Raw genomic sequence first — 25,541 nt, 5'->3', positions numbered from 1 at the left:
CAGGTACTGTGCCATTTATGGCACCATCTTACAGAAGCCTTGGCTTTGAGAATGACCAAGATAGTAGTAAGAATTTGAAATGATGAAGAGTTTCAGGAGTGTATCTGTGTATATGTTTGTATATATTATACCTTATACATATATAGAGATGAGAGAGAGAGAGCGGAGGTGGAGAGAGAGAAATAGAGAGAGGGGGGAGAGAGAGAGACAGAGAGAGAGAGAGAGAGAGAGAGAGAGAGAGAGAGAGAGAGAGAGAGAGAGAGAGAGAGAGAGAGGAGGGAGAGAGAGAGAGAGAATGGAAGACAAGGTTAACATTAAGCCTGCAGGGACCCATCAGACCAAATGTTGAAGAGGTTATAGAACAACTGGTACCTTCATAAATGGCTGGTAGGGATACAAAGTGACAGAGTACTTTTGGAGAAGAGTTTGGTATTTCCCTTAAAGGTTCCACACACACTTGCCATGTGACTCAGCAATTCTCCTCTCAGGTCTTTCCTCAACAGAAATGACAGCATGAGTCCTTATAAATAATTTCTGACAATGTTCCTAAGAGCTTCATTAGAATTGGTCAAAAAATGGAAGTCACTCAGATGTATATCAACTGGTCAGAGATAAAGTGTGGTGTGTGCCTACAAGGAATGCCACTCTCCAGGAAAAGGAACCTGAGACCTGCTGCATCTCAAAAATAGGATGTGAAGTGACAGAGCCATTTCTAAAAGTGTCCATGTGCATCATATTTGGGGCAAGGCAATTAGAGGAACCCAAGCAATTAGGTGAGTGCCTTAGAGCAGGATTCAGGGCAAGGAAGGACTACAAAGAGGCATGAGGAAGTTTAGAAAGTGAAAGAAACTGGTAAAACTTGTGGTGGTGGTGTTTGCCTATCTTACATATTACCTCAGAGTGAGTAAATTGTAGAACCAAGAGATGAATTTAATTGCATATAAGTTATTCCACACTGGGCTGTGAATGGATGTAGCTCCGTAATATATTGCTTGCCTAGCAGGCCAAGGAGGTAGATATGGTCCCTAGCACTGTGCACAGTCACAGACACACACACACACACACACACACACACAGATACACATACATACACACACACACACACACACGCACACAATGGCCACACTAAAGCAATTTAAAAAGCTATTAAAAATCTACAAAATATAATGGAGCCCCTTTAGATAATACAGTGTGCTTCTGCAGAACTGAAACAGAGGCGTGCTTGCGGGAACTCAGTAAATGCTATAAGGATGCACCCATAAGACTTCACCAAAAGGAAAATCTTTCCTGTGCTGGGTCCCCTCAGGCTTAATGTTAACTTTGTCTGTCCCCGGGTGGCCCAAATGGCAAAATGGAATTATCATCTTTTGCATGAAATTCATGAAGGTGTTGGTTTGGGTTTAAATATAGTCAATGGAAACAAGAGGGTCATCTCCCCTGGAAAAATTGGTGCCCAGGAGGGCATGTCAGTCAGAGGTTGGGAAGTGGGGGGCTCCCAAGGTCTTTGGGATGAGAAATCCAACCTCTTAATGTCTGAGTGAAAAAGATTTGAGAGAACCCAGAGACACATTGAGCATTATTTGCTACCTGTGTTCAATGAGAAAAGATGAGAGGGTTTTTATAGGAGGAGTCAGAAGAGTTTAGAGACAGCAATGAGGGGAGAAGGAAAATCAATGATGTGGATGCCATAGTGAGTGGGGGATGGTCAGGAGGCTGCAGGGGGAATTCTGCAAGGCAGAAGGACACCTTACTGGATGGAGAGGTTCTCAGGGAACCAGGGATAAGAACCTCTTCTGCTTCATGTCTGGACCTCCTGAGCCTTCAAGGCCTCTTCCAGGACACACCACACAGAGAAATATTTTCTCAGATGTGAGATGTGTTGTGATCATGTCAGTGTGGGGCTCACAGTGTCTGCAGATCCACAGAGAATAAGAGCCAACTTAGGAGACAGGACTTCAGCTGTCCCAGACTCCAGGACCAATGGAAAAGCCCAGTCCTGCTTCTCACAAGTATGGGCCAGTCACCTCTCTGGGATAGAAAGAGATGCGTGGGCAGGTGTTCAAAATAGGCAGAGACATTTTCCAGTAGTTTGCAACCTTAGTTGCTGAAATCTGGAGGCTGTAGGTGCTGGGGTCTAAGAACTGTGTCCCCCCAGTTCACACATTGAAACCTAATCTTCAATATGATGGTATTAAGATTTGGGGTCCTTAGCAGATTTTAATCACACCACAGGCATTATTTGTCCCTTATACCATGTAGTGACACAGCATTAAGGTGCCATCCATGAGCCAAAAAGCAAGTTCTAATAAACTCCAAATCTGTAGGCATCTTTCTTTCTTTTTTTATTTTGATTTTTATTTTCAGTATTGAAACCAGGAGAACTTTACTAATGAGCTACATCCCAAGTCCTGTTCATTTTTAATTTTGAGGCAGGGTTTCACTAAGTTGCTCAGGCTGGCTTCATAGTTGTAATAATCCTTCCTCAGTCTCCTGAGTTGCTGAGATTACAGGTGTGTGTCACCATACCAGGCTGGCATCTTGACCTTGGACATAACCTTGCAAACTCTGAATAATTTTCTGTTGTTCATAAGCTAACCACTTTGTGATGGTATTTTTTTTTACAGCAGTCTGAATGTACTCTGATACTACGGCTTTAGGTAATCATGATTTCTTGTCTGGTCTGTCTAGTGGTCAATGACAGATATGAGAATACATGGGATTGGCTGAGAACTAGATGTGGGATTTTAACACTCAGGTGTGGGGACATTCTTCAAAGCATAGCCCTCCTTTGTGGAGTGTCTAGATTCTTGCAGGAGACAGAAAGTCCTGGGAAGGTAGGTGGAGGAAGGGAGGAATATACTAAAGACCTAGTGGGTGTGGAGGAAGTTGAGCATCCACTGGGCTTACCCAATCACAGCTTCCTGGGGGGGATTTACTGAGTGTGTCTAAAAAGAGAGGACCCACAGCAGACTGGGCAATGAACATCATGAGGTGAATTCTTCACCAGTGTTGGCTGAATGGATGAATGAAGAGTGGATGAATGGCTCTGTGAGTGAGAGGCCAACCCTGGCTCCTGGGTGGGCAAGAGTGGGCACCACACGCAGAGCCTACCTGCACATAGCCCTTCCCTCCCTCCATGAACAGGGAGCTAGAGCTCTGTGTGCTTCACTTGTGTGCCTTGCTCCTGGATCTTCTGAGGCAGGGTCTTGGTCCAGAACTGCAGCCTGTGTGCCTTCAGGGCCTGGCCCACAGCAGGCTGGATGTCCAGCTGCAGGTACTGCTGGTCCTGGTCAAACAGTGGCCAGTGGGGCAGGCCCTCTCCGTTGGGGTTCCTGTGCACATGCCCTCCCAGGAGGGTGGGGCAAGGGTCACTCTGAATCCTGCTAAACTCAGACCTGACCCTTCCTACCCACCCCATTTGGGACAGGCCAGGTTGCCAGGCTGGCAAGTGTATTGAGATTGGGTCAAGTTTTCCTGACGTTGGAAAGCAATGACCTCTCACTAGTCTTGTTCCACACAGGGCAGGGCAATCTGGTCTGTTTTGCTCTTTCCTGTGAGAGGCTGGCTCTCATGGTAGCCCACCACCATAGCTTACCCTCCCAGCCACCATGTGTGGAGACCAGTGAGTGACCAACACCCACAAAGCACCCTCTTTCAGCGGGTCTTCAGGTTGGAGAGGGGGCTAGGATATGATTAAGGACACACATGCGCTATTGAGTCATCTCAGACAAGGGGAGTAGTGGAGGGCCCATGCCCCCAGGCTGAGTGTGCAGGTGTCCTCACCCATTTCGAGCAAAATTGGCCCAGTACTTCATCATCCTCCTGCTCAGCAGCTCCTCCTCCTCAGTGAACTCAACTGTGGAAGGAGGAAGACAAGGGTCCAGGTCTGGCCAACTCTATCCAGCTGTCCACTAAAATGCCACACTCACTACCCCAGCTGTAACCTATCCTTGGGCCCCAGATTTGTGTCCCTTCCCTACCCCAACAGTCCTGGGGCCAGGCCCTCTGCTTGCCCAACCTGCCATTATTCATCCCAGTCTCTAGCTGAATCCACCTTTGCCTCATCCCTGGCCCAGTAATTCCCTTTTAATTTTGGACACTGGGGTGTCATTTTAGAAATGATTATGACTTAAGTCCCTTTTCTCCTATGCTAGACACCATGATTGGGGTAGAAATAGATGGAGGATGAAAGACAGGGATGGGAAAGGCTGAGATTCGAATCATAGAGCAGGTTTTTGAGCTATAATATGGTGGATTCCTGATTCCATCCTCTCTGAGCCACAGTTTCCTCTAGTTTACCATGAAGTCCCCAGGGCTCCAGCCAGGGCCCTATCTCAGCTCCTGGAGAATTAAGAAGACTCACCTTCACTGCCCTTGAAGGATCCAAAGACAAAGATGTTCTCGTCACCATGGTCAGCCTTCACGTGGAGTGGTCTGATGTCATTGAAGATGTTGGGCCGATGCTGGAACTCATAGAAGTAGACTGGGGCATGGGAACCTGGGGGCATGGACAGGCCATGATATGATGGCCCCTCACCTTGAGCTCTTCTCCTTTACCCATCTTACCAAGATGTCTAGGTCCAAAGTTGACTGCAATCTGAACAGTGGAAAGGGGAGCCCCAAGCTGGGCAGGGGCGGTTGAAAACTCTCTTGGTGAAATCATAACCCTGGACTTCCTTGCTGTGTTCTCATGGGCATATCACTAAATGCCATTAAATCAGTGTCCTCATTTGTCAAATGAAGGTGATGTCTATCTCTTACACTAACCATGAAGATTTTCTGTATGGGAGCTACCAAGTATATTGCCTCCAGAGTCTGATAAAGACATCTGTGGGGACCAGGACACCAGAGACCTCACCTGGGACTCACACTTGTGAGCTGCATCCAGAATTCAGTGAAGATATACTCACACTGATAATGTGCTACTTGGAGTGCAGGATTCACAAACAGGATGTCTGCCATCACCTCCTGGAGCTGGAGTCTGAGGGTTTGTGGGTCCTCATTATCCCCCATATACTCCTCCATTAACAGGTCACCAAATTCAGCAGGCAACATCTAGCACAGGAGAACATTGAGAGTCCTGTTAAGCAGGCTCTGGCCTCTGGGTTGGGGGATGAACAGGAATGGATGAAAAGACTAAGTTTTAGGGTGGGTGACCACATACATTACCATTTTAGGTCAATCTTTTTTGCTAGGGGTTGTTGCATGAGCAGGATATCTGATGTGCCCTCAATTTTTTTTTTTTTTGGCAGTACTGGGGATTGAACCCAGGGACACTCTATCACTGAGCTATATCCCCAGACCTTTATAATTTTGAGACAGGGCCTTGCTAACTTGCAGCAGATATCCTTGATCTTGTGATCCTCCTGCCTCAGCCTGCTGAGTCACTAGGATTACAGATATGCATCACTGATCTGGTGTCCTCTTGAATTTTTGCAGGACCCAGGAAACTCACCAAATGCGTTGACATTCTCTGAAGAATAGCCTGTGCAGTCCTTCTGTCCATTTCCTTCTGGGTGTCAGCAATGTTTAAGCCCTGGTTGGCAGAAAGTCTTGATTTAGGGATGGATGAACTTGGAGCTACAGGTCTATACAATCTCCCAGGGTTTCCCAGACACCGGGGGTATGGGAATGGACCTCACTGTGGAAAGAAGCCAACCAAACTCATCATTGTTGACACCAATGATGCTGGGGACAGGTTGAAAATCAGCCAAAGCCAGCAGTTCCTCAGGATGCCTGGGCAGGAAGGTCCCGTCTACCACACCAGAGATGGTCTTGAAAGCCTGAGGGGACACTCAATGACAGGAAGCAGGTCAGGGAATAGAAAATGTGTGATGTCCTCGGAGTGCTTTCCACTTTGTACTGACTCTCCCCAAATGCCCACCCTAAAAGGCACTGGTTCCTCGTGACCTGTTCCACCAATTCAAACACAGACAATGGCATGGTGCCCCAGTCTGGCTGGGCACAATTCAGGAGACACTTGTCAAAAGAAATGAACTTTATTTTTAGAACACACACACCAAATCACACAGCTCCTCAGGAAAAACCCTCAGAGCCCAACTGCCACCACTGGCTTCCCACAAGCCTCTCAACCTCCCTGACTCCTCCTGCTCTTGAGGCTGATTGGCTGGGTCCCGTGGGCAGAGCCAAAAAAAGTCCCCCAATGAGCAGCTCCATGGTCTGAAAGGGTGGGGAAACAGCCCAATGAGCATCACCGCAGAGGAGCCAATCAGTTGGCAGCTAGAAGTTTGCTGGGGCTGCTGTGAGCCAATCATCAGCTGGCAGCTGGAAGTTTGCTGGGGCCCCTTTCCACTGTGACTCTCAACAGCATGGAAATGAGTTAACTGTCCCACAAGATGAAGGGCACTCAGACCTTCTGCCCCTCTTACTCTCCATGCCCTTCCCCCATACCCATGACCATTCAGCCTACCTTGGTAACAGCCAGCATTTCCTGTTCACTCTTGCCCCGCAGGCAGCTCACCAGGGCCTCTGTCCCTACTTGCCCACAGGCAGACAGGTTGGCCACCATCTACAAAGAGACCAGGTAGGGGCTGGATCATCCCTCCAGACTGGGAGGAAAGTGTTGCCTAAGATCCCAGCTGGGTGCAGGTGACCCTAATTTTTCTCAAGGGTGCCTTGTGTGGATTGTCACAGGTGTCAGCCAGAGGAGCCATTACACCTGCTTAGATGGTCCTTCTTAGGATGAGACCCCCAGGGTGCAGCTCTGCAGAACATAGAGCAAAATCAACCACTGTCAGGTAGAGCCATGCGGATTCTGACCCTAAAACCCCTGAGAAATCTTTGGATAAACATTAATTCTGAAGACACTTCAACTGTTTTTGTTGTCCCCACTGAACAGAGTAGAAGTGGCTTGACAGTGAGGGGTGAGACAGTGCGTCTTGGCTTTTGTGGTTGAGGGCACTCACCATGGAAACCACCTCAGATGAGCTGTCAATAATATTGGGTAAGAAAGCCACCCCACTCTCCATGATGGCACCATGGAAGAGTCCTTGGGACATTGGAGACACCACATGGGAGGACACACTACTGCCACCTGCAGACCCGCCAATAAGGGTGACCAGATCAGGGTTGCCTCCAAAGTGGGCAATATTCTGCTGGACCCAGGGTAGGGCGGCCACTTGGTCCAGGAAGCCCCAGTTGCCAGTGGCATGCTGGTCTCCAGTGCTGAGAAATGAAAAGCATGATGATCAATGGATCGTCCTCTTGAAAGAACCTAGCCCAGTAACCCTGGCCCAATTACACAACCATCAGGGCATGTGGCAAACCCATGCAAGCACCGGAGATGTTTATCTGATAATCAGTTAAGGGTAGCCAGTTGTGGAAGAACAGGATGGTTGGGAAAGAACAGAAAACCAGGTCCCAGGGCCTGCCTGAACAAAGAGGAACTGAGAAGGAGGAACAGAAAAAGCAGAGTGCAAATATGTGACTATTATGTGGTTTTTTTATATGCTGGGTTCAAAATAACCAATAAGAAACCTGTTACTTCCCGCGCGCGCGAAACCTGTCCTAAACCCTATAAAAATCTCTGTATCCCCAAGCCCGGTGTGCCAGTTCACCAAAGCTCTGGCTGAGGTTCTGCTGGGCACCCGCAGGCACCTGTGTCTCAATAAACCACCTCTTGCTTTTGCAGCCAGTGTTTCGTGTGATTCTCCTTGGACAGGGAAATTGAGGGTCTTTCACTCTGTCTACTCAGCCCCATTGACCATCCCTGTCCCAGGCTCACCTGAAGAAGCCCAGAACTCCCAGGCGGTACTAGATAGTGACTACCAGTACATTTTCAATGGCTGACAGAATAGAACCATCATACATGGAAGCTGAGCCCACCACCAAGGCACCACCATGGATCCAGACCATCACCTGGGAAATCAAGACAGATGCCATGTATCTCTCACCCAACCCAAACCCCTCCTGGACTGCTCTCTAGACTTGGATAGTACATGGACAGAATCCCAGCAGGTGACATGGTATTTCTCATGAGCAAGGAACTCAGTTTCAAAACCACTTATGCTATTTTATTTATTTATTTTTTATTTTTGGTACTGGGGATTGAACTCAGTATTGAATTCGACCACTGAGCCACATCCCCAGCCCCTTTTTATATTTTTTGTCTATTAGAGTCAGGGTCTTATTGGGTTGCTTAGCACCTCACATTTGCTGAATCTGGCTTTGAACTCATGATCCTCCTGCTTAAGCCTCCCAAACTGCTGCTGGGATTATAGGCATACACCACTGCACCTGGCCCATTATGCTTTTGAATCTGCCCATGTATCAGATTCTGGCTCTATTATTCCCAGAAGCCCTTTGAGATGAAAATAAAAGGGGTGTCTCCCTGAACATCCCACATAAACATTAACCAGTTTTATTAACTCAACATTTTTATAGCTCAACAGGTAATCAATGTTTGGAAATGCAGATGAGCTCAAAATGCAGTCCTTGAGAACCTGATTGTCTCTCCCAGGCATGAATTGGTTGTCGGTGTCCTGGAACCACCCTAGGGCCACAGCCTAAAACCTCTGGGGACAAGCAGGTCTCTGTAATCCCGTGCCCAGGGTTCAGTTACCCATCCTGAGTAAGAAGACTTTTTGAACCTGTTAGTAAGAGTCTTCTTATCAGGGTCCACACTGCAGTGGGGCTCAGACTATTCTCATATTTAAAAAAAAATCTTCTTGCAGAACAGCTGTTTTCCCACCTAGCAGCTGACCAAGGTTTGACACTCACAGGCAGGTTAGAGCCCTCATGGGCATGGGCAGGTGAGTAGATGCTGAGGTACAGGCAGTCCTCTGACATGGGGATTGGAGGGAGGGTCAGATTCAAGAGGTTCGTAACCAGTGTGTTCTAGCCACATCCTGCAGACACCTGGTGAGAATAGCAGTTATTCCAGGAGCTGTGCCGTGGGCAAAACAAGACTGAGGATCCAGAGTGAGTCTGGGTGCTCTCAGTCACCCTCAGTCCCCACTCCCCCTCAACCCTGCTCACACTTGATCCTTCTCCAGAGACTCTTCCCACCAAGTTCCAGGCCACAGGCTCTGGGGAAGCTGGGATGGAGCCCAGACCTCCAGGAGGTCTCAAGGTTGTTGAGCAATTGCGTCTCTCTCCCCCTGAGGCTGGGCAATTATGACTCTAGGGGTCTGTCTGGGAAATATTGGCTGCATGTGTTGGCCAAATAATCCCTATCATAGGTGTCCCCACACAGGTGGTGCATGAATGGGTAGAGGTTAGTTTCCCATAGAACATACTAGGACAACTCACAGTCCAATTGGAGACTTTGAGGGAACCACATCCCTCCCACAGGGTCATCGGCTATAAGCACATGCACCTGTTTCTTGGACACTGTCTCCTGAACCTGTGGGCTCGGATAGTGACTATAGCAGGTGGGAGTCACCAAGGAGCCACCACTGCTTCCATCCTCAGCAATCTACAGAATGTACTGGTGGGTCTTTTATACTTTCTTAGAACTAACATGAACCTCTCCCAGACACACGTCAGTCCCCTGGTTGCAGAGAACATCTGGCATAACATGAGCTGGGACAAACATGTCTCTGCAACTAATGCTCTCTGGGTGCCAAGGCCTGAGACGGGAGCCTGGGGAAGTCAGCAACTGGTACTCCCTGATCCTCTCTCTTTGGAAACACGCATGTGAGAATCTTCTCAATGCAGAGGGAAGTTGCCTGCACAGTGTAGATGAAGAAGTTACTGAAGCCTGACCCAGAGCTCAGAATACTCACCCCCACCCAGTCCTGAGGTTTCCCAGAATCCAGGAGAACTTACATGGCCGGGTGGGAGGTCCCATTCCTCACACCACTCCAAGGTTCAGGAGCTCAGGGGCTGCAAAGCGCAGTGGTCCTACAGGTGGCTTGGCAAAGGGAATTCCCAGGAAGGTGTGGACCCCCACATCGGTGCCCTTCACATGGACAAGGCTGCCCTGCACCTGCCCGGTGTGAGTTGTCCGGATGGGGCTGACTGAGTCCTGGCCTGTGGGCAGAGAGATGCACTTCAGGCTCAGGTCTGCCCACTCAGCTGCTGACTTGCAGCACTGTGGTCTGGTTGGCCCTCCTCAGCCCAGCCTTGTGGAAGGAGCCTGATCTGTCAACATTCGCTTCAGAATATTTCTGCCCATCTGTAATCCCTATCCCCACCATCACTATCACTCGACCCAGTCACTGCCTATCCCTCCAGGCTCACCAGGCTCTTGTGATAAGAGACCCCTTTTCCTATCCCAAGTCCTCCCTTCCTGCCCTAAGCCCAATAAGAACTTCAGTCTGGTCTGGCCCCGCTCACTTCTCCTCGGACCTGCCCAGTTGATCTGAGGATCTTGCCCAGGAGCAAAATCTCAATAAAGCCTCCTTCAGCAGCCTTTTAAATCTGCTTCCAATTGGTCGCTGCTTTCTGACCTTACGAAATGGACTTCAAAAAGAGACAATATATTATGACTTTGTAAAATGATATTTAAGAAAGAGGCAAAGATCAGCTTAAGAGCTAGAACACTTCACCTAAGATATACATGTCTGTTCTCCCCAAGAACATATAAGACTGCAGGCTGAAAGAGAGAGATGATTAGGAAAGAATGCCCAATAATAATCTAGAAAACTACCAAAGCTAGAAGTTTTTAGTTTTAAGGCCTACAGATATTCCTAACCTAAACATGTAGGCTTGATGTTCACTAGTATGACTATCCAGCCCTAAGTAACAAAAATGGATGTTTTAGAGAATCAAATGACATTAAGTAGCTTAACTACCTCTTGAGAAGATGGACATCTGTGACATTAAAGTTAAATGTTGGGCTGGGGCTGGGGCTCAATGGTAGAGCACTCGCCTGGCATGTGAGATGATCTGAGTTCCATCCTCAGCATCACATAAAAAAATAAATGAATAAAATAAAAGTATTATGTATAATTACAACTAAAATTTTTTTTAAAAAAGTTAACTATTATGTTTATATTCCTGATAACTCTGGCTATGTTAAAGATTTATATTCCAAATAAAGGCCTTGTCCTCTCCACCCTTGTTATGGGGACAACTTCTCAGCCCTCACACCTCCTGGAAAGAGATTTTTGGCTTCTCTCATTTAATAGCAGGTCTTCTAGGCCCAAAGACCTCCTTGGTAAGTCTGTGCTCATATGAGCCCTTGACACAAGTGGGCTATTCCATTTGTTTCCCAGCCAGCCTGAGGTTACAGCAGGCCTAGCCACAGGAAGCGCACGAATAACTTTCATCAGCTCTCCAATCAGCTGATAGGGGATAACCAGCAGGTAGCCAAGTCTATACTAACCCTGCAGAATCAACTGGACTCCTTAGCCTCTGTGGTCCTACAAAACCGCTATGGATTGGACCTATTAACAGCAGAGAAAGGAGGCCTCTGCCTATACCTACAGGAGCAGTGTTGTTTTATGTCCACCAGTCAGAGGTAGGAAGAACAAGAGAAAAACAACTACAAGAGCAGCTAGAAAAGGGGAAACAGCAATTGGCCACCAGTGCCCTTGGGGAGTGTGCAATCTACTGTGGCCTTGGATTCTCTCCCCAGCAGGACACTTATTAGTCCTCTTTATGTTTCTCCTACTAGGACCATGTCTGTTAAGTTGCCTACAGAAGTTCCTGCAAGATCAGATACACAAATTCACCAACAGTTGGTCACTCAACATCTTCTCCTTCAAGACTACCAGCCCCTGACTCCCAAGACAGAGCCCTATGACTCATGGTCAATTGCTCCAACTCCAGAGACTCTGGCCCCACCTAACATCCTCCCTGACCCCCTTTATAGGAATGAGATTCTGTGCCCCTAAGCAGCAGAAAGAAACAACTGAAGAAAGACCATCTTTCTTCCCCCACAACCCCACATCTATGAAAATAACAATGGAGGAATACTGGCATGAGATATGGCACCAAGTCTGCCATTTTAGGTCGGGAGCCATGTTTATATAGGGATTCCCAGGTTTAGATTTATCTAGGGACTCCCAGGCTTCAATTCTGAATGTGCCTGCTAGAAGGTTTACCCCACCCCAGCCCATGACGCAACCCCTAAGCATGCTTGTTGCTGCTGTCCCAGGAAGGACAGCCTTATCAGTTTGCTCCATGCTACTGACAACAAATCTCTTACATGGGATTCCGGTGGAGTTTTTGAGTGTCCTTTCAGAGAGGGTCTCGCTAAGTTGCTGAGGCTGGCCTTGTACTTGTCATGCTCCTTCCTCAGACTCCTGAGTTGCTGGGATTACAGATGTGTGCCACCATACCAGGCTGGGCATCTTGACTTGGAAATAACTTTGTAGACTCTTAATAATTTTCTGTGGTTTATAAGCTACCCACTTTGTGATGTTGTTTGTTACAGCATGCTGGCAGCTGGACAAGGTGTTTATCCACAATATCGTGGACAAAGGCATCGGGCTCCGTTGCCAAAAAATGGACAGGGGGCCCCAATGCTCCAGGGCCCCAAACCACAAATATACAGAGCACTGGAGGAAACCAGCAACCCCAGCAACCCCATCAGGGTAGTTCCCAGGACATCAGATCCCTCATCAGACAAACCAGAGGGAGCGCAGGGTTGGACATCTGCGCCTCCGCCAGATCAGTACTAACTCCAGAGATGGGAGTTCAAATCATTCCCACAGGTGTGAAAGGACCTCTTCCCAAAGGAACAGTAGGCTTATTATTGGGACTGTGGACAAGTGGGGTGCAGGGGGCAGAGCACCTTGTGCCATTGTGTGTGATGGGAAAAACCTCACCATCTAGGTGAAAGCATTTGAGAACACCAGGCTTCTTGTACTCCAGGAGAAAAGGTTGAAGAAACCACAGCTGATGGCAGGAAAGCTCTGGCTGTCTGTGACTCCACAGATGGTGCATTTGTTCAGCATCTGGAGGGCTTGGAAGGAAAACCCAGGAGCAAGCTGGGAGACTGGACGTTAATGCGAGATCACATCATGACCCTCACCCCCCCCCCCCCCGCTGACGCCCTGAGGTCAGCTCATCCGAAGACGGGTAAGGACCATATGTAGTATTGGACAACCTAAGGCAGGCACGGTCCCTAAGCCACATGCTTCTTGTTTAAACAGATAGGGGAAGATGTTGAGAGCCACAGCCAAAGGGGCCCCAGCAAACTTCCAGCTGCCAGCAAACTTCCAGCTGCCGGCTGGGGCCACAGCCAAAGGGGCCTTGGGTTGCCTTTTAGCAAATTCAGACTCCCTCCACCTTACCCTTGACTTAAAGGAACAGAAACTAATTTGTCTCTGGAACTAAATTTGGCCCCTCTGTACCTTAGACAATGATTCCAAATGGTCACTTAACGGCACTCTAGAGCCCAACATTTTTGATGAAACTTTTTAAATTTGGGGAGCGCTCTGGGAAATGCAAAGATATCCCCCATGCTCAGGCCTATCTTTCCTTCTTTCCAAACTGTCCCTCTGCTCTTCCTGTTCTCTGGCCCAGGTTCTGCTGGCTCTTAAACTCTCTCTTCTCGACCTCAGGACCCTGCTTAAACCCAGACTTTGACCCTGCTGAGGAACCCCCTCCCTACCATTCTGCTCTGACCCCTCTGGGACCTCCCTCACCTACTTTGTGTCCACCTGCTACTCCTTCTTGCTCGGCCCCCTCTACCCAGCCTGCACCTTTGCTTCCCTTTGTGAAGTAGCAGGGTCAGAGGGAGTTGTCCAGGTACATGTCCCTTTGTCCCTTAGTGACCTCTCCCCAATGGAAATGAGGCTAGGGTCTTTCACCTCCAGTCCCACAGGGTACAGTAAAGAATTCCAATACCTAACCCAATCAGAGGATCTAACTTTCCATGATCCTATCCAACTGTCTCCAACCACTGAACACAAGGTTTCTAAAAATTTAAATAATCCCAACAGGTATAATTCTATATAGTTGAATACTGTGTTTTCATGAAATGATAAACAAATGAGATTCTCTATTCAAATAGCTCTGAAAGTTTTAACTGTGTTTCAATTAGAGTACTTTAAATAACAAAGAATTTATTTTCATTAAAATGGAATAATTTGTCTACATTCAGAATTTTACATGGATTATTTTAAAAAGTGAATATAAAAGGGTTTGTTTAAAGATGGGAAAGAGAAATTAGAAGGTTTTAGGTATGGAACCATATTTAATAGAAGGAAAAGAAAATGTTTCTGGATAAGAAAGTCTTTATGTGATGAAGTAAATAAGAGGGTTTAAGTAAGTGATTAAGAGATCTGTATAAGTTGTGTGTATATATATATATATATATATATATATATGTATATATATATATATATATATATATATATATATATATATATATGAAAGAATCAGTCAAAGCTATTAAAGGTTTTCTCCTAAGGTCAAATATTAATGTACTGATATAAACCAAAGTTTAATCTACATGTTAAAACGACAAGGATTTTTTTAAAACATTAATTTACCCATAACATTGTGTTTATTTTTTTATTGGTTGTTCACAACATTACAAAGCTCTTGACATATCATATTTCATACATTAGATTGAAGTGGGTTATGAACTCCCAATTTTACCCCAAATGCAAATTGCAGAATCACGTTGGTTACACATCCACAATTTTACATAATGCCCTATTAGCGACTGTTGTATTCTGCTACCTTTCCTATCCCCTACTATCCCCCCTCCCCTTCCCTCACATCTTCTCTCTCTACCCCATCTACTGTAATTCATTTCTCTCCTTGTTTATTTTCCCATTCCCCTCACAACCTCTTATATGTAATTTTGTATAGCAATGAGGGTCTCCCTTCATTTCCATGCAATTTCCCTTTTCTCTCCCTTTCCCTCCCATCTCATGTCTCTGTTTAATGTTAATCTTTTCTTCCTGCTCTTCCTCCCTCTCTGTTCATAGTTGTTCTCATTATATCAAAGAAGACATTTGGTATTTGTTTTTTAGGGATTGGCTAGCTTCACTAAGCATAATCTGCTCTAGTGCCATCCATTTCCATGCAAATTCCATGATCTTGTCATTTTAAGTGCTGCATAATATTCCATGGTGTATAAATGCCACATTTTTTATCCATTCATCTATTGAAGGGCATCTGGGTTGGTTCCATAGTCTAGCTATTGTGAATTGTGCTGCTATGAACATCTATGTGGCAGTATCCCTGTAGCATGCTCTATTAAGGTCTTCAGGGAATAGTCAGAGAAGGGCAATAGCAGGGTCAAATGGTGGTTCCATTCCCAGCTTTCCCAGGAATCTCCATACTGCTTTCCAAATTGGCCTCACCAATTTGCAGTCCCACCAGCAATGTACAAGTGTACCCTTTTCTCCACATCCTCACCAGCACTTGTTGTTGTTTGACTTCATGGTGGCTGCCAATCTTACTGGAGTGAGATGGTATCTTAGGGTGGTTTTGATTTGCATTTCTCTGACTGCTAGAGATGGTGAGCATTTTTTCATGTACTTGTTGATTGATTGTATGTCCTCCTTTGAGAAGTGTCTGTTCAGGTCCTTGGCCCATTTGTTGATTGGGTTATTTGTTATCTTTTTGTCTAATTTTTTGAGTTCTTTGTATACTCTGGATATTAAGGCTCTATCTGAAGTGTGAGGAGTAAAAATTTGTTCCCAGGATGTAGGCTCCCTATTTACCTCTCTTATTGTTTCTCTTGCTGAGAAAAAACTTTTTAGTTTAAGTAAGTCCCATTTGTTGATTCTTGTTATTAACTCTTGTGCTATGGGTGTCCTATTAAGGAATTTGGAAACCGACCCCACAATATGTAGTTCGGAGCCAATTTTTTCTTCTATCAGACGCAGAGTCTCTGATTTGATATCAAGCTCCTTGATCCATTTTGAGTTAACTTTTGTGCATGGCGAGATAAAGGGATTCAGTTTCATTTTGTTGCATATGGATTTCCAGTTTTCCCAGCACCATTTGTTGAAGATGCTGTCCTTCCTCCATTGCATGCTTTTAGCCCCTTTATCAAATATAAGATAGTTGTAACTTTGTGGATTAGTCTCTGTGCCCTCTATTCTATACCATTGGTCCATCTGCCTGTTTTGGTACCAGTACCATGCTGTTTTTGTCACTATTGCTCTGTAATATAGTTTGAAATCTGGTATCGCCATACCGCCTGATTCACACTTTCTGCTTAGAATTGCTTTTGCTATTCTGGGTCTTTTATTTTTCCATATGAATTTCATGATTGCTTTATCTATTTCTACAAGAAATGCCTTTGGGATTTTGATTGGCATTGCATTAAACCTATAGAGAACTTTTGGTAATATCGCCATTTTGATAATGTTAGTTCTGCCTATCCATGAACAGTGTATATTTTTCCATCTTCTAAGATCTTCTTCTACTTCTCTCTTTAGGGTTCTGTAGTTATCATTGTATAAATCTTTCACCTCTTTTGTTAGGTTGATTCCCAAGTATTTTATTTTTTTTGAGGATATTGTGAATGGAGTGTTTTTCCTCATTTCCGTTTCAGAAGTTTTGTCGCTGATATACAGAAATGCCTTTGATTTATGCATGTTGATTTTATATCCTGCCACTTTGCTGAATTCATTTATTAGTTCTAGTAGTTTCTTTGTAGACCCTTTTGGGTCTTCTAGGTATAGAATCATGTCATCTGCAAATAGTGATAATTTAAGTTCTTCTTTTCCTATTTTTATGCCTTTAATTTCTTTCGTCTGTCTAATTGCTCTGGCCAGTTGTAGTGAGCCGTTTCTGTGTACTGTGGCCGCCATTACAAGATGGCGCTGATAAGCGCCGTGGCCTGTGATAAACAACTCCTTATTTTGGGAGAGTCGGCACGTAGCTGTAAAACACCCTATGAGAAAGATCCACGTGGCAGTTGTGCATTGGGGCTTTATCTGCTTTATTAGGCTGGGGCACGTAGCAGGAGGGGTGGTAGTAGTAGTAGTAGTAGTAGTAGTAGTAGTAGAAGTAGTAGTAGGAGTAGCAGTAGCAGTAGAAGTAGCAGTAGGAGTAGTAGTAGAAGCTAGAAGACATGTCAAAATAAAGGCCTGAATAAACTGCTGAAGGAAGAATCCTGTGTCGTGTTTCCTTTGCTGGCGAGGGGACGCGGCAGTTAGTGGCCCGGACTGGGAAACCTCCTCGAACCCAGGATCCAGAACCTTCAGCAGTCAAGGGTGGTGCACCAATAAATTCCCGGGTAAATGGGAATCCGCAAATGAAAGCGGGGGACGCTCCTCTGTAGATAAAGAGAGCGGGGGAAAAAAATAATAAATTCCCGGGTAAATGGGAATCCGCAAATGAAAGCGGGGCGCTCCTCGGTAAATAAAGAGAGAGCGGGAATAAGTCCCAGGTGACTGGGATCCGCGATTAAAGCGGGGCAGCTCCTCTGTAGATAAAGAGAGAGCTGGGGAAAAATAATAAATTCCCGGGTAAATGGGAATCCGCAAATGAAAGCGGGGCGCTCCTCTGTAAATAAAGAGAGAGCGGGAATAAATCCCAGGTGAGTGGGATCCGAGATTAAAGCGGAGTAGCTCCTCTGTAGATAAAGAGAGAGCGGGAAAAAAATAATAAAATAGGACGCTCCTCTGTAGATAAAGAGAGAGCGGGGCTTTGTACTTTCACTTTCTTCATAGTTTTGAAAACATTATGGGTGTTAACTCCTCAAGCCCAATTTTGCTGGCCTTGGATGGGCTGCTGCATTCTAAGTAACTTAAAGTGAAGCAGAGCACATTACAGAGGTTTTTAGAAGAGACTGACTCTGTAGCTCTTTGGTTTGTTTTTCAGGGAGTCTGAAGATTCCCAGCTGGGACAAATTAGGGAAGGACCTGGATTTCGCTCGTGAGCAGGGTATCTTGAAGGATGGTGTTATACTACTTTGGAAGTTAATTAGAGGATGTATAATGGATGGTAAATGTCAGAAAGCTGTGAGCAAGGGTCAGGCCGTTCTTGAGCAATTGCATGAAGAAAAATCGGAGGGGTCACATAGCGAGGTAGCAGAAAGTATTAGGAGTAAGAGGGGTGAACAGGCAAAGGAGTCTGAAGTTATACAGAGGAGAAGGCTCTATCCGGACTTGACTGAGTTAAAAACTCCCAAGGACACAAGTAGCTCGGACAGTTCTGAGGAATTAGACAAGTTATTACAACAATTACGTAAGACTAAGATAAGAAAGAAAAAACGGGAAACAACAGATGTAAAAGCCTGCTGTGAGAAGGGTTATAAATCCAGTTCTGGGGAGGAAGTTGAAAATCTAGAGGAGGAGCCAGTACCTGATGCTGCTCCACCCTTCCCTATGCCTCCAGTAGTTCCGCCCCTGTATGTGGGTGGAGTCCAAGGCTCCGGGAGGACTTTTCATTCTCATTGGTTCTTCCACAGTCACTCAGACAGGACTTCTAGTCCCGCTTTCCAGCCACTAACCTGTACTGCTGTGTTTCAGATTTCTACCGGAGCTGCTCAGAGCCTGTATTTATAAAAAATGCCTACCTGTAAATGCTAACAAAAGATATCTTTTTCAGACAAAATTTAATTCCACAGGTTTCTATGTTACAGTCCTAAATTTAAGCTAATTCTAAGTTAAATAACCTGACTTATTCTCTATAGTTGTGTTACTGAATAATGTTCTATTGATGAGAGATATCAAATATGCTTCTTTATATTTTACTTTTAATTTTGAAGGTTATGAGGATGCATTTGCTCGGCACAGGAACAAGCCGGCAAAGTTCCTGTGATGACCAAAAAATCCTTATTTTCATTGCTAACTATAAAAATAAAAATGTATACTCAAGGATCTTATTTCAGTTACATCAAGTGACGTCACATAGAAGAGTGCACTCCTAGTTAAAAATAAATTTAAATGGATCCAAATATTTTAAGACCACGTGGTTACATAAAGTTAATACAATTATAAGTTTTGTTCTTATTCTTAATATATATATATTTTAGATATTTAGATAACCTATATTTGTTAATCTATAAATTAATTAGCACATGCCTAATTGATTAGTTAATATATATTTGCCTAATTGTTTTCTTCAACAGAAAACCCATAGTTTATGTTTTATATTTACATTTATCAGATACTCTGCCTTTTCAGTTACAGATATTTGAGATAAATGTGTTTACTATAAATTTGCTTTTAAGTAAAAATACAATCAAGTAATTTCTAATTCTCAAGGTTATTGTTCAAACTCATAAAATGATAAATTATTATAATTATTTCTCCAAAATATCTAAAGGTTTTAACTTTATTTTCATTGATATTTCTTATCAAAATATAATAATTTGTTTATAGATTCTAAGGTTTTCAAAAATTGTTCCAAAGTATAAAAAGAAAGTGAAGATTAAGGAGCAGCTTGCTGAATGCAAACAGGCTCTTAATCAGGTCCAAACTGCTGCCACTATTAATCAGGTTATTCAACAAACTTCCACCATACTCGAATCTCAAAATAAAGTTAACCAACATCTTTTGTCAGGGATTTTAGCTGCTAACCAAAGAATAGACCTACTTCAAGCTCAGGTAGAAGAATTGTCTGACCTGATGCTTTTGGGTTGTATTGATCAACGAGCACATTTATGTATAACCTCTGTCAGATTTTATGATTCCAGAAATGCCTCATGCATCATCGGAGAGTATCTATCCGGAACCTGGTCCATGGAAGCAGAAAACTTGATCCAGTCTCAACTAACTCAGATTGCTGTTTTGAATAGCACCCATATCGATCCAGTGACCTTGAGTCAATTCACCACTTGGATATTTTGGATTTCTTCTGCCTTTTCCTTTTTTAAGGAGTGGGTGGGAGTAGACATTTTTGGTACTATGTGTTGCTTTGGTGTGATTCTCTGCTTGTGGTTTCTCTGTCGCCTCAAGGCCCGCAGTGCTCACGATAAGGCTATGATCATACAAGCTCTTGCTGCTTTAGAAAATGGCAACTTACCACAGGTCTGGCTTGCGCATCTTAAACAGTAAACCTTTGACATGGTCGTTGCACCCCAAGTTATTATAACATTGCACTGGGATCGACATGTCCTTCTTTTGTCACTCTTCTAATGCTGGAACTTCTACTATATCTTTCCTCTATGCATACCTCTCCTCCCTGCCTTTCTGCACTAGGATCTTTACTAACTAATCTTATGGTTCAACTACACCTGCCATTTGACAGTGATGGTCATGGGTCCTGTACATGGAGGCAGTTACCATAACAATGTCCTGTTGGCCACAACACGCTGAGCTGATCTTGTAGTACCCAGTGACGGGCAACTTCCACGCTTGCACTGCAACCTAAGACAGGGGAATGGGGCCTCCCCAGAGACAGGTAAGCAGTGCAGGGGCGGTGGACGACCTAAGACAGGGGCTACTTGATTCCCTTTGACATGCAATAACAAAAGAGGGGACCTTGCTGATAGCAGGCCTTCCCTGGCCCCTGGGGGCCCAGCCCCCAATTCTTTGTTCTGCATGTCGAAGTGGCCAGCTCACTAGGCCTCCTGTTTATCCGCCTGAGATTCCACGGGAACGTCTTGACCTTTATCTAACAATGGCAGATGTCACGACCGAATTTCTCCCCCTTTCTGCTGTCCGTGCCTTTCTTTCAGGGTGCTGCCAACTTGTTTGTCGTCGTATTTCTAATCAGTCACAGTTCAGCCTCAGCTGTCCCCCTTCGTCCACCATCGTCACGATACAGGATGCGAGGCAAGGCACTGCACTTGAGTGATCCTTGAAGTGGACCTCAAGGAGAACATGTCCTATTGCATGCGGGTTGGACGTCCACGCCCCGCTCCACGAAAAAAGGCGTCGGCTGATATGGAGCCAGATCTGGGGAAGGCGCCTCCTTAGGGCTGAACCATATGCAGCCACTTCTGCACAGTGGGATAGGACCTCTACTCTCGCCTGTATTGTCTTAGTAAAACAAAAAAGGGGGAACTGTAGTGAGCCGTTTCTGTGTACTGTGGCCGCCATTACAAGATGGCGCTGATAAGCGCCGTGGCCTGTGATAAACAACTCCTTATTTTGGGAGGGTCGGCACGTAGCCGTAAAACACCCTATGAGAAAGATCCACGTGGCAGTTGTGCATTGGGGCTTTATCTGCTTTATTAGGCTGGGGCACGTAGCAGGAGGGGTGGTAGTAGTAGTAGTAGTAGTAGTAGTAGTAGTAGTAGTAGTAGAAGTAGTAGTAGGAGTAGCAGTAGCAGTAGAAGTAGCAGTAGGAGTAGTAGTAGAAGCTAGAAGACATGTCAAAATAAAGGCCTGAATAAACTGCTGAAGGAAGAATCCTGTGTCGTGTTTCCTTTGCTGGCGAGGGGACGCGGCAGCCAGTGTTTCGAGAACTATGTTGAACAGAAGTGGTGAGAGAGGGCATCCCTGTCTTGTTCCAGATTTTAGAGGGAATGCCTTCAATTTTTCTCCATTCAGAATGATGCTAGCCTGAGGCTTAGCATAGATTGCTTTTACAATATTGAGGTATGTTCCTGTTATCCCTAGTTTTTCGAGAGTTTTGAACATAAAGGGATGCTGTACTTTGTCGAATGCTTTTTCCGCATCTATCGAGATGATCATATGGTTCTTATTTTTAAGTCTATTGATGTGGTGAATAACATTTATTGATTTCCGTATATTGAACCAGCCTTGCATCCCAGGGATGAATCCTACTTGATCATGGTGCACAATTTTTTTGATATGTTTTTGAATCCGATTCGCCAGAATTTTATTGAGGATTTTTGCATCTAGGTTCATTAGAGATATTGGTCTGTAGTTTTCTTTCTTTGAGGTGTCTTTGTCTGGTTTCAGAATCAGGGTGATGTTGGCCTCATAGAATGAATTTGGAAGAGCTCCCTCTTTTTCTAATTGCTGAAATAACTTGAAAAGTATTGGTATTAATTCTTCTTTAAAGGTTTTGTAAAACCCCGCTGTATACCCATCTGGTCCTGGGCTTTTCTTAGTTGGTAGTCTTTTGATTGCTTCTTCAATTTCATCCATTGATATTGGTCTGTTCAAATTGTGTGTATCCTCCTGACTCAGTCTGGGCAAATCATATGACTTAAGAAATTTATCGATGTCTTCACTATCATCTATTTTATTGGAATATTGGTTTTCAAAATAATTTCTAATTGTCTTCTGTATTTCTGTAGCATCTGTTGTGATATTGCCTTTTTCATCCCATATGTTAGTAATTTGAGTTCTCTCTCTTCTTCTCTTCGTTAGCATGGCTAAAGGTCTGTCAATCTTATTTATTTTTTCGAAGAACCAACTTTTAGTTTTGTTAATTTTTTCAATAGTTTCTTTTGTTTCAATTTCATTGATTTCTGCTCTGATTTTAATTATTTCTTGCCTTCTGCTACATTTGCTGTTGTTTTGCTCTTCCTTTTCTAGGGCTTTGAGATGAAGTGTGAGCTCATTTATTTTTTGGTTGTTTCTTTTTTTGAGGAATGACCTCCAGGCGATGAATTTCCCTCTTAAAACTGTTTTCATTGTGTCCCATAGATTCCGATATGTTGTGTCTGTATTTTCATTTATCTCTAAGAATTTTTTGATTTCCTCCTTTATGTCTTCTGTAACCCATTGATCATTCAGTAACATATTGTTCATTTTCCATGTGATGTAGGATATTTCCTTCCTTCTTTTATCATTGATTTCCAGTTTCATTCCATTATGATCAGATAAAATGCATGGTATTATCTCCACCCCTTTATATTTACTGAGGGTTGCCATATGGCATAATATATGGTCTATTTTTGAGAAGGATCCATGTGCTGCTGAGAAAAAAGTATATCCATTTGATGATGGTTGATATATTCTATATATGTCAGTTAAGTCTAGGTTATTGATTGTGGTATTGAGTTCTATAGTTTCTTTATTCAACTTTTGTTTGGAGGATCTGTCCAATGGTCAGAGAGGTGTGTTGAAGTCACCCATAATTATTGTGTTGTGGTCTATTTGATTCTTGAATTTGAGGAGAATTTGTTTTATGAATGTCGCAGCACCATTATTTGGTGCATAAATATTGATAATTGTTATGTCTTGTTGGCTAATGGTTCCTTTTAACAGTATATAATGTCCTTCCTTATCCCTTTGGTTTAACTTAGTCTTGAAGTTGATTTTATTTGATATGAGGATGGCCACCCCTGCTTGCTTACAAGGACCATGTGCATGGTATATTTTTTCCCATCCTTTCACGTTCAGCCTGTGTATGTCTTTTCCAATCAGATGTGTCTCCTGGAGGCAGCATATTGTTGGATTTGTTTTTTTAATCCATGATACCAGCCTATGTGGCTTTATTGGAGAGTTTAAGCCATTAACATTTAGAGTTACTATTGATATATGGTTTGTACTTCCAGCCATGTTTGATTATTTATCCTTTGTTTAAAAAAAAATTTAGTTTGTTTCTCCATGATTATCTTTCCCCTCGCCCTCTGTCTTTACCGAGGCAATTCCCACTGATGGTTTTGGTTATTGTTTTTCATTTCTTCCTCGTGTAGTGTTTTGCTCAAAACACTTTGCAATGCTGGTTTTCTGGCTGCAAATTCTTTTAACTTTTGTTTATCATGAAAGATTTTTATTTCGTTGTCATACCTGAAGCTTAATTTTGCTGGATACAGAATTCTTGGTTGGCATCCATTGTCTTTCAGTGTTTGAAATACATTGTTCCATGACCTTCTTGCTTTCAGCGTCTGTGATGAAAAATCCGTTGTTGGGGCTGGGGATGTGGCTCAAGCGGTGATGCGCTCGCCTGGCATGCGTGAGGCCCGGGTTCGATTCTCAGCACCACATACAAACAAAGATGTTGTGTCCGCTGATAACTAAAAAAATAAATATTAAAATTTAAAAAAAAAAAGAAATCCGTTGTTAACCTTATTGGTTTACCCCTGAATGTAATCTGCCTCTTTTCTCTTGTAGCTTTTAATATTTTCTCTTTGTTCTGTATATTGGATATCTTCATAACAATGTGTCTTGGCGTTGGTCTACTGTGATTTTGTATGCTCGGTGTCCTGTATGCATCTTCAATTTGTATATCTGTTTCCTTTTTTATTTCTGGAAAGTTTTCCGTAATTATTTCATTCAGCAGGTTACTCATTCCCTTGGTTTGAATCTCTGTACCTTCTTCTATCCCGATGACTCATAAGTTTGGTTTTTCTATGTTATCCCATAACTCTTCGATGTTTTTCTCGTGATTTTTTAACAGTCTTTCTGAGTTGGCTAGACTATTTTCAAGATGATATATTTTGTCTTCATTATCTGACGTTCTGGCTTCTACTTGCTCCACTCTGTTAGTGATACTCTCAATTGAGTTTTTAATTTGATTTATCATTTCCTTCATTTCTAGAATTATTGTTTGATAATTTTTTATAATCTCTATCTCCTGATAAAGATGCTTAACTTCTTCTTTTATCTGTTTATGTAATTCATTCTCAATGTGTTCTTTTGCTGCTTGAATTTGCTGTCTCGTATGCTCTTTAAGGTTCCATTCCATCTGTCTAAGGTGTTCCTTGAGTTCTTTATATGACCATTTTTCTGATGACTCTAGGTCCTCCTGAATATTTAGGCTGTCCTGCATTGTTTGTACTCCTTTTCTTCCTTGCTTTTTCAAACTGCTCATGTTACTTCTTGTTCTGTTTGACTGCTGAGTTCCTGTTTACTCCTATAAATTTATTTGATGCTTGGGAGGAAAGGTATTAGAAGGGAAGGGAAGAAGTCACTAAAGAGAATGAGAGTGAGCAGGTAGAATTCAAGGAAGGGGGAATAAGAAAATTGAAGAGAAATGAAAAGACAAAAGAAGAGAATAAAAATAGGAAATAAAAAAGAAAAAAATTTAAAAAAAAATAATAAAAAAATAAAAATTAAAATTAGAAGAAAAAAAATTGAAAAAAATTTTAAAAACAACAAGAAAGAAAAATGAAAAAGAAAAAACCCAAATCAAAAAAAAGAGAAAAAAAAACAAAACAAACAAACAAAAAACTAATAAATGCAGTCTGATTAACTTCTCTTCCAGTAGGTGGCGCTGTGCCCACCAGGCCAAGTTTCTCCTGTCAATGCGCGGGAACCAATCACCATGCAGCAGTTCCTCCTCCCAGACTGGGCGTGTCTCCAATCCTGAGTGCCTAGGGCCTCCTCTTGTGTCTAGTCACTTCCCCACTTTTCCTCTCGCCAGGCCCCTCTCACGGTTGCCGCTCACCACAATACTGGCTACACGCCAGGTCTGCTGCTCTCGGGAGCCCTGTTTTCATGGACGATTGGGCACACTCTCCCAGATTGCCTGTCCCTCACACCCTAAGTTCGTAGAGCTTGGGGCTGAGAATCCTCAGCGAATTTTACTTGCCCTCCGGTAGCCACGCCCCCAGTAGCTGGTGCAAGAGACCTCAGCTGTCAGCACTGGTGGGAGCGGTAGCTGGGAGTTCTGCGCCGCGGGTCCCACGCCATGTCTGATTCCCTCGGTCTGGCTACCACGCTCACGGGAGAGCTGGGAGGGGCCCTTAAGGTTTCCCCTATGTGTGGAGAGGGAAGGCTAGGGGGTTACACACCTGTAGACGCAGGTTTCAATGAAGTTATCTCCTCCATTGCAGTCTGGTGACGTCAGTTTTCTGCCATGGTGGTATCTCTTGCAAATGGTGACAGTTCGTTTCCCTTTGCCGG

General features: G+C 44.0%; 1 pseudogene; it reads right to left on the bottom strand.

Annotated features, from left to right (window-relative positions):
• Positions 1 to 3,148: 3,148 nt before the first annotated feature.
• LOC113185484 (cocaine esterase-like) lies at positions 3,149 to 12,026 on the bottom strand (annotated as a pseudogene).
• Between the last annotated feature and the right edge of the window lie 13,515 nt (positions 12,027 to 25,541).

The sequence above is a fragment of the Urocitellus parryii genome, chromosome 15 (assembly GCF_045843805.1).
Source record: "Urocitellus parryii isolate mUroPar1 chromosome 15, mUroPar1.hap1, whole genome shotgun sequence".
Taxonomy (NCBI): Eukaryota; Metazoa; Chordata; class Mammalia; order Rodentia; family Sciuridae; genus Urocitellus; species Urocitellus parryii.
The sequence above is the reverse complement of the archived record's forward strand: the minus strand, read 5'-3'. Positions and strand labels throughout refer to the sequence as shown.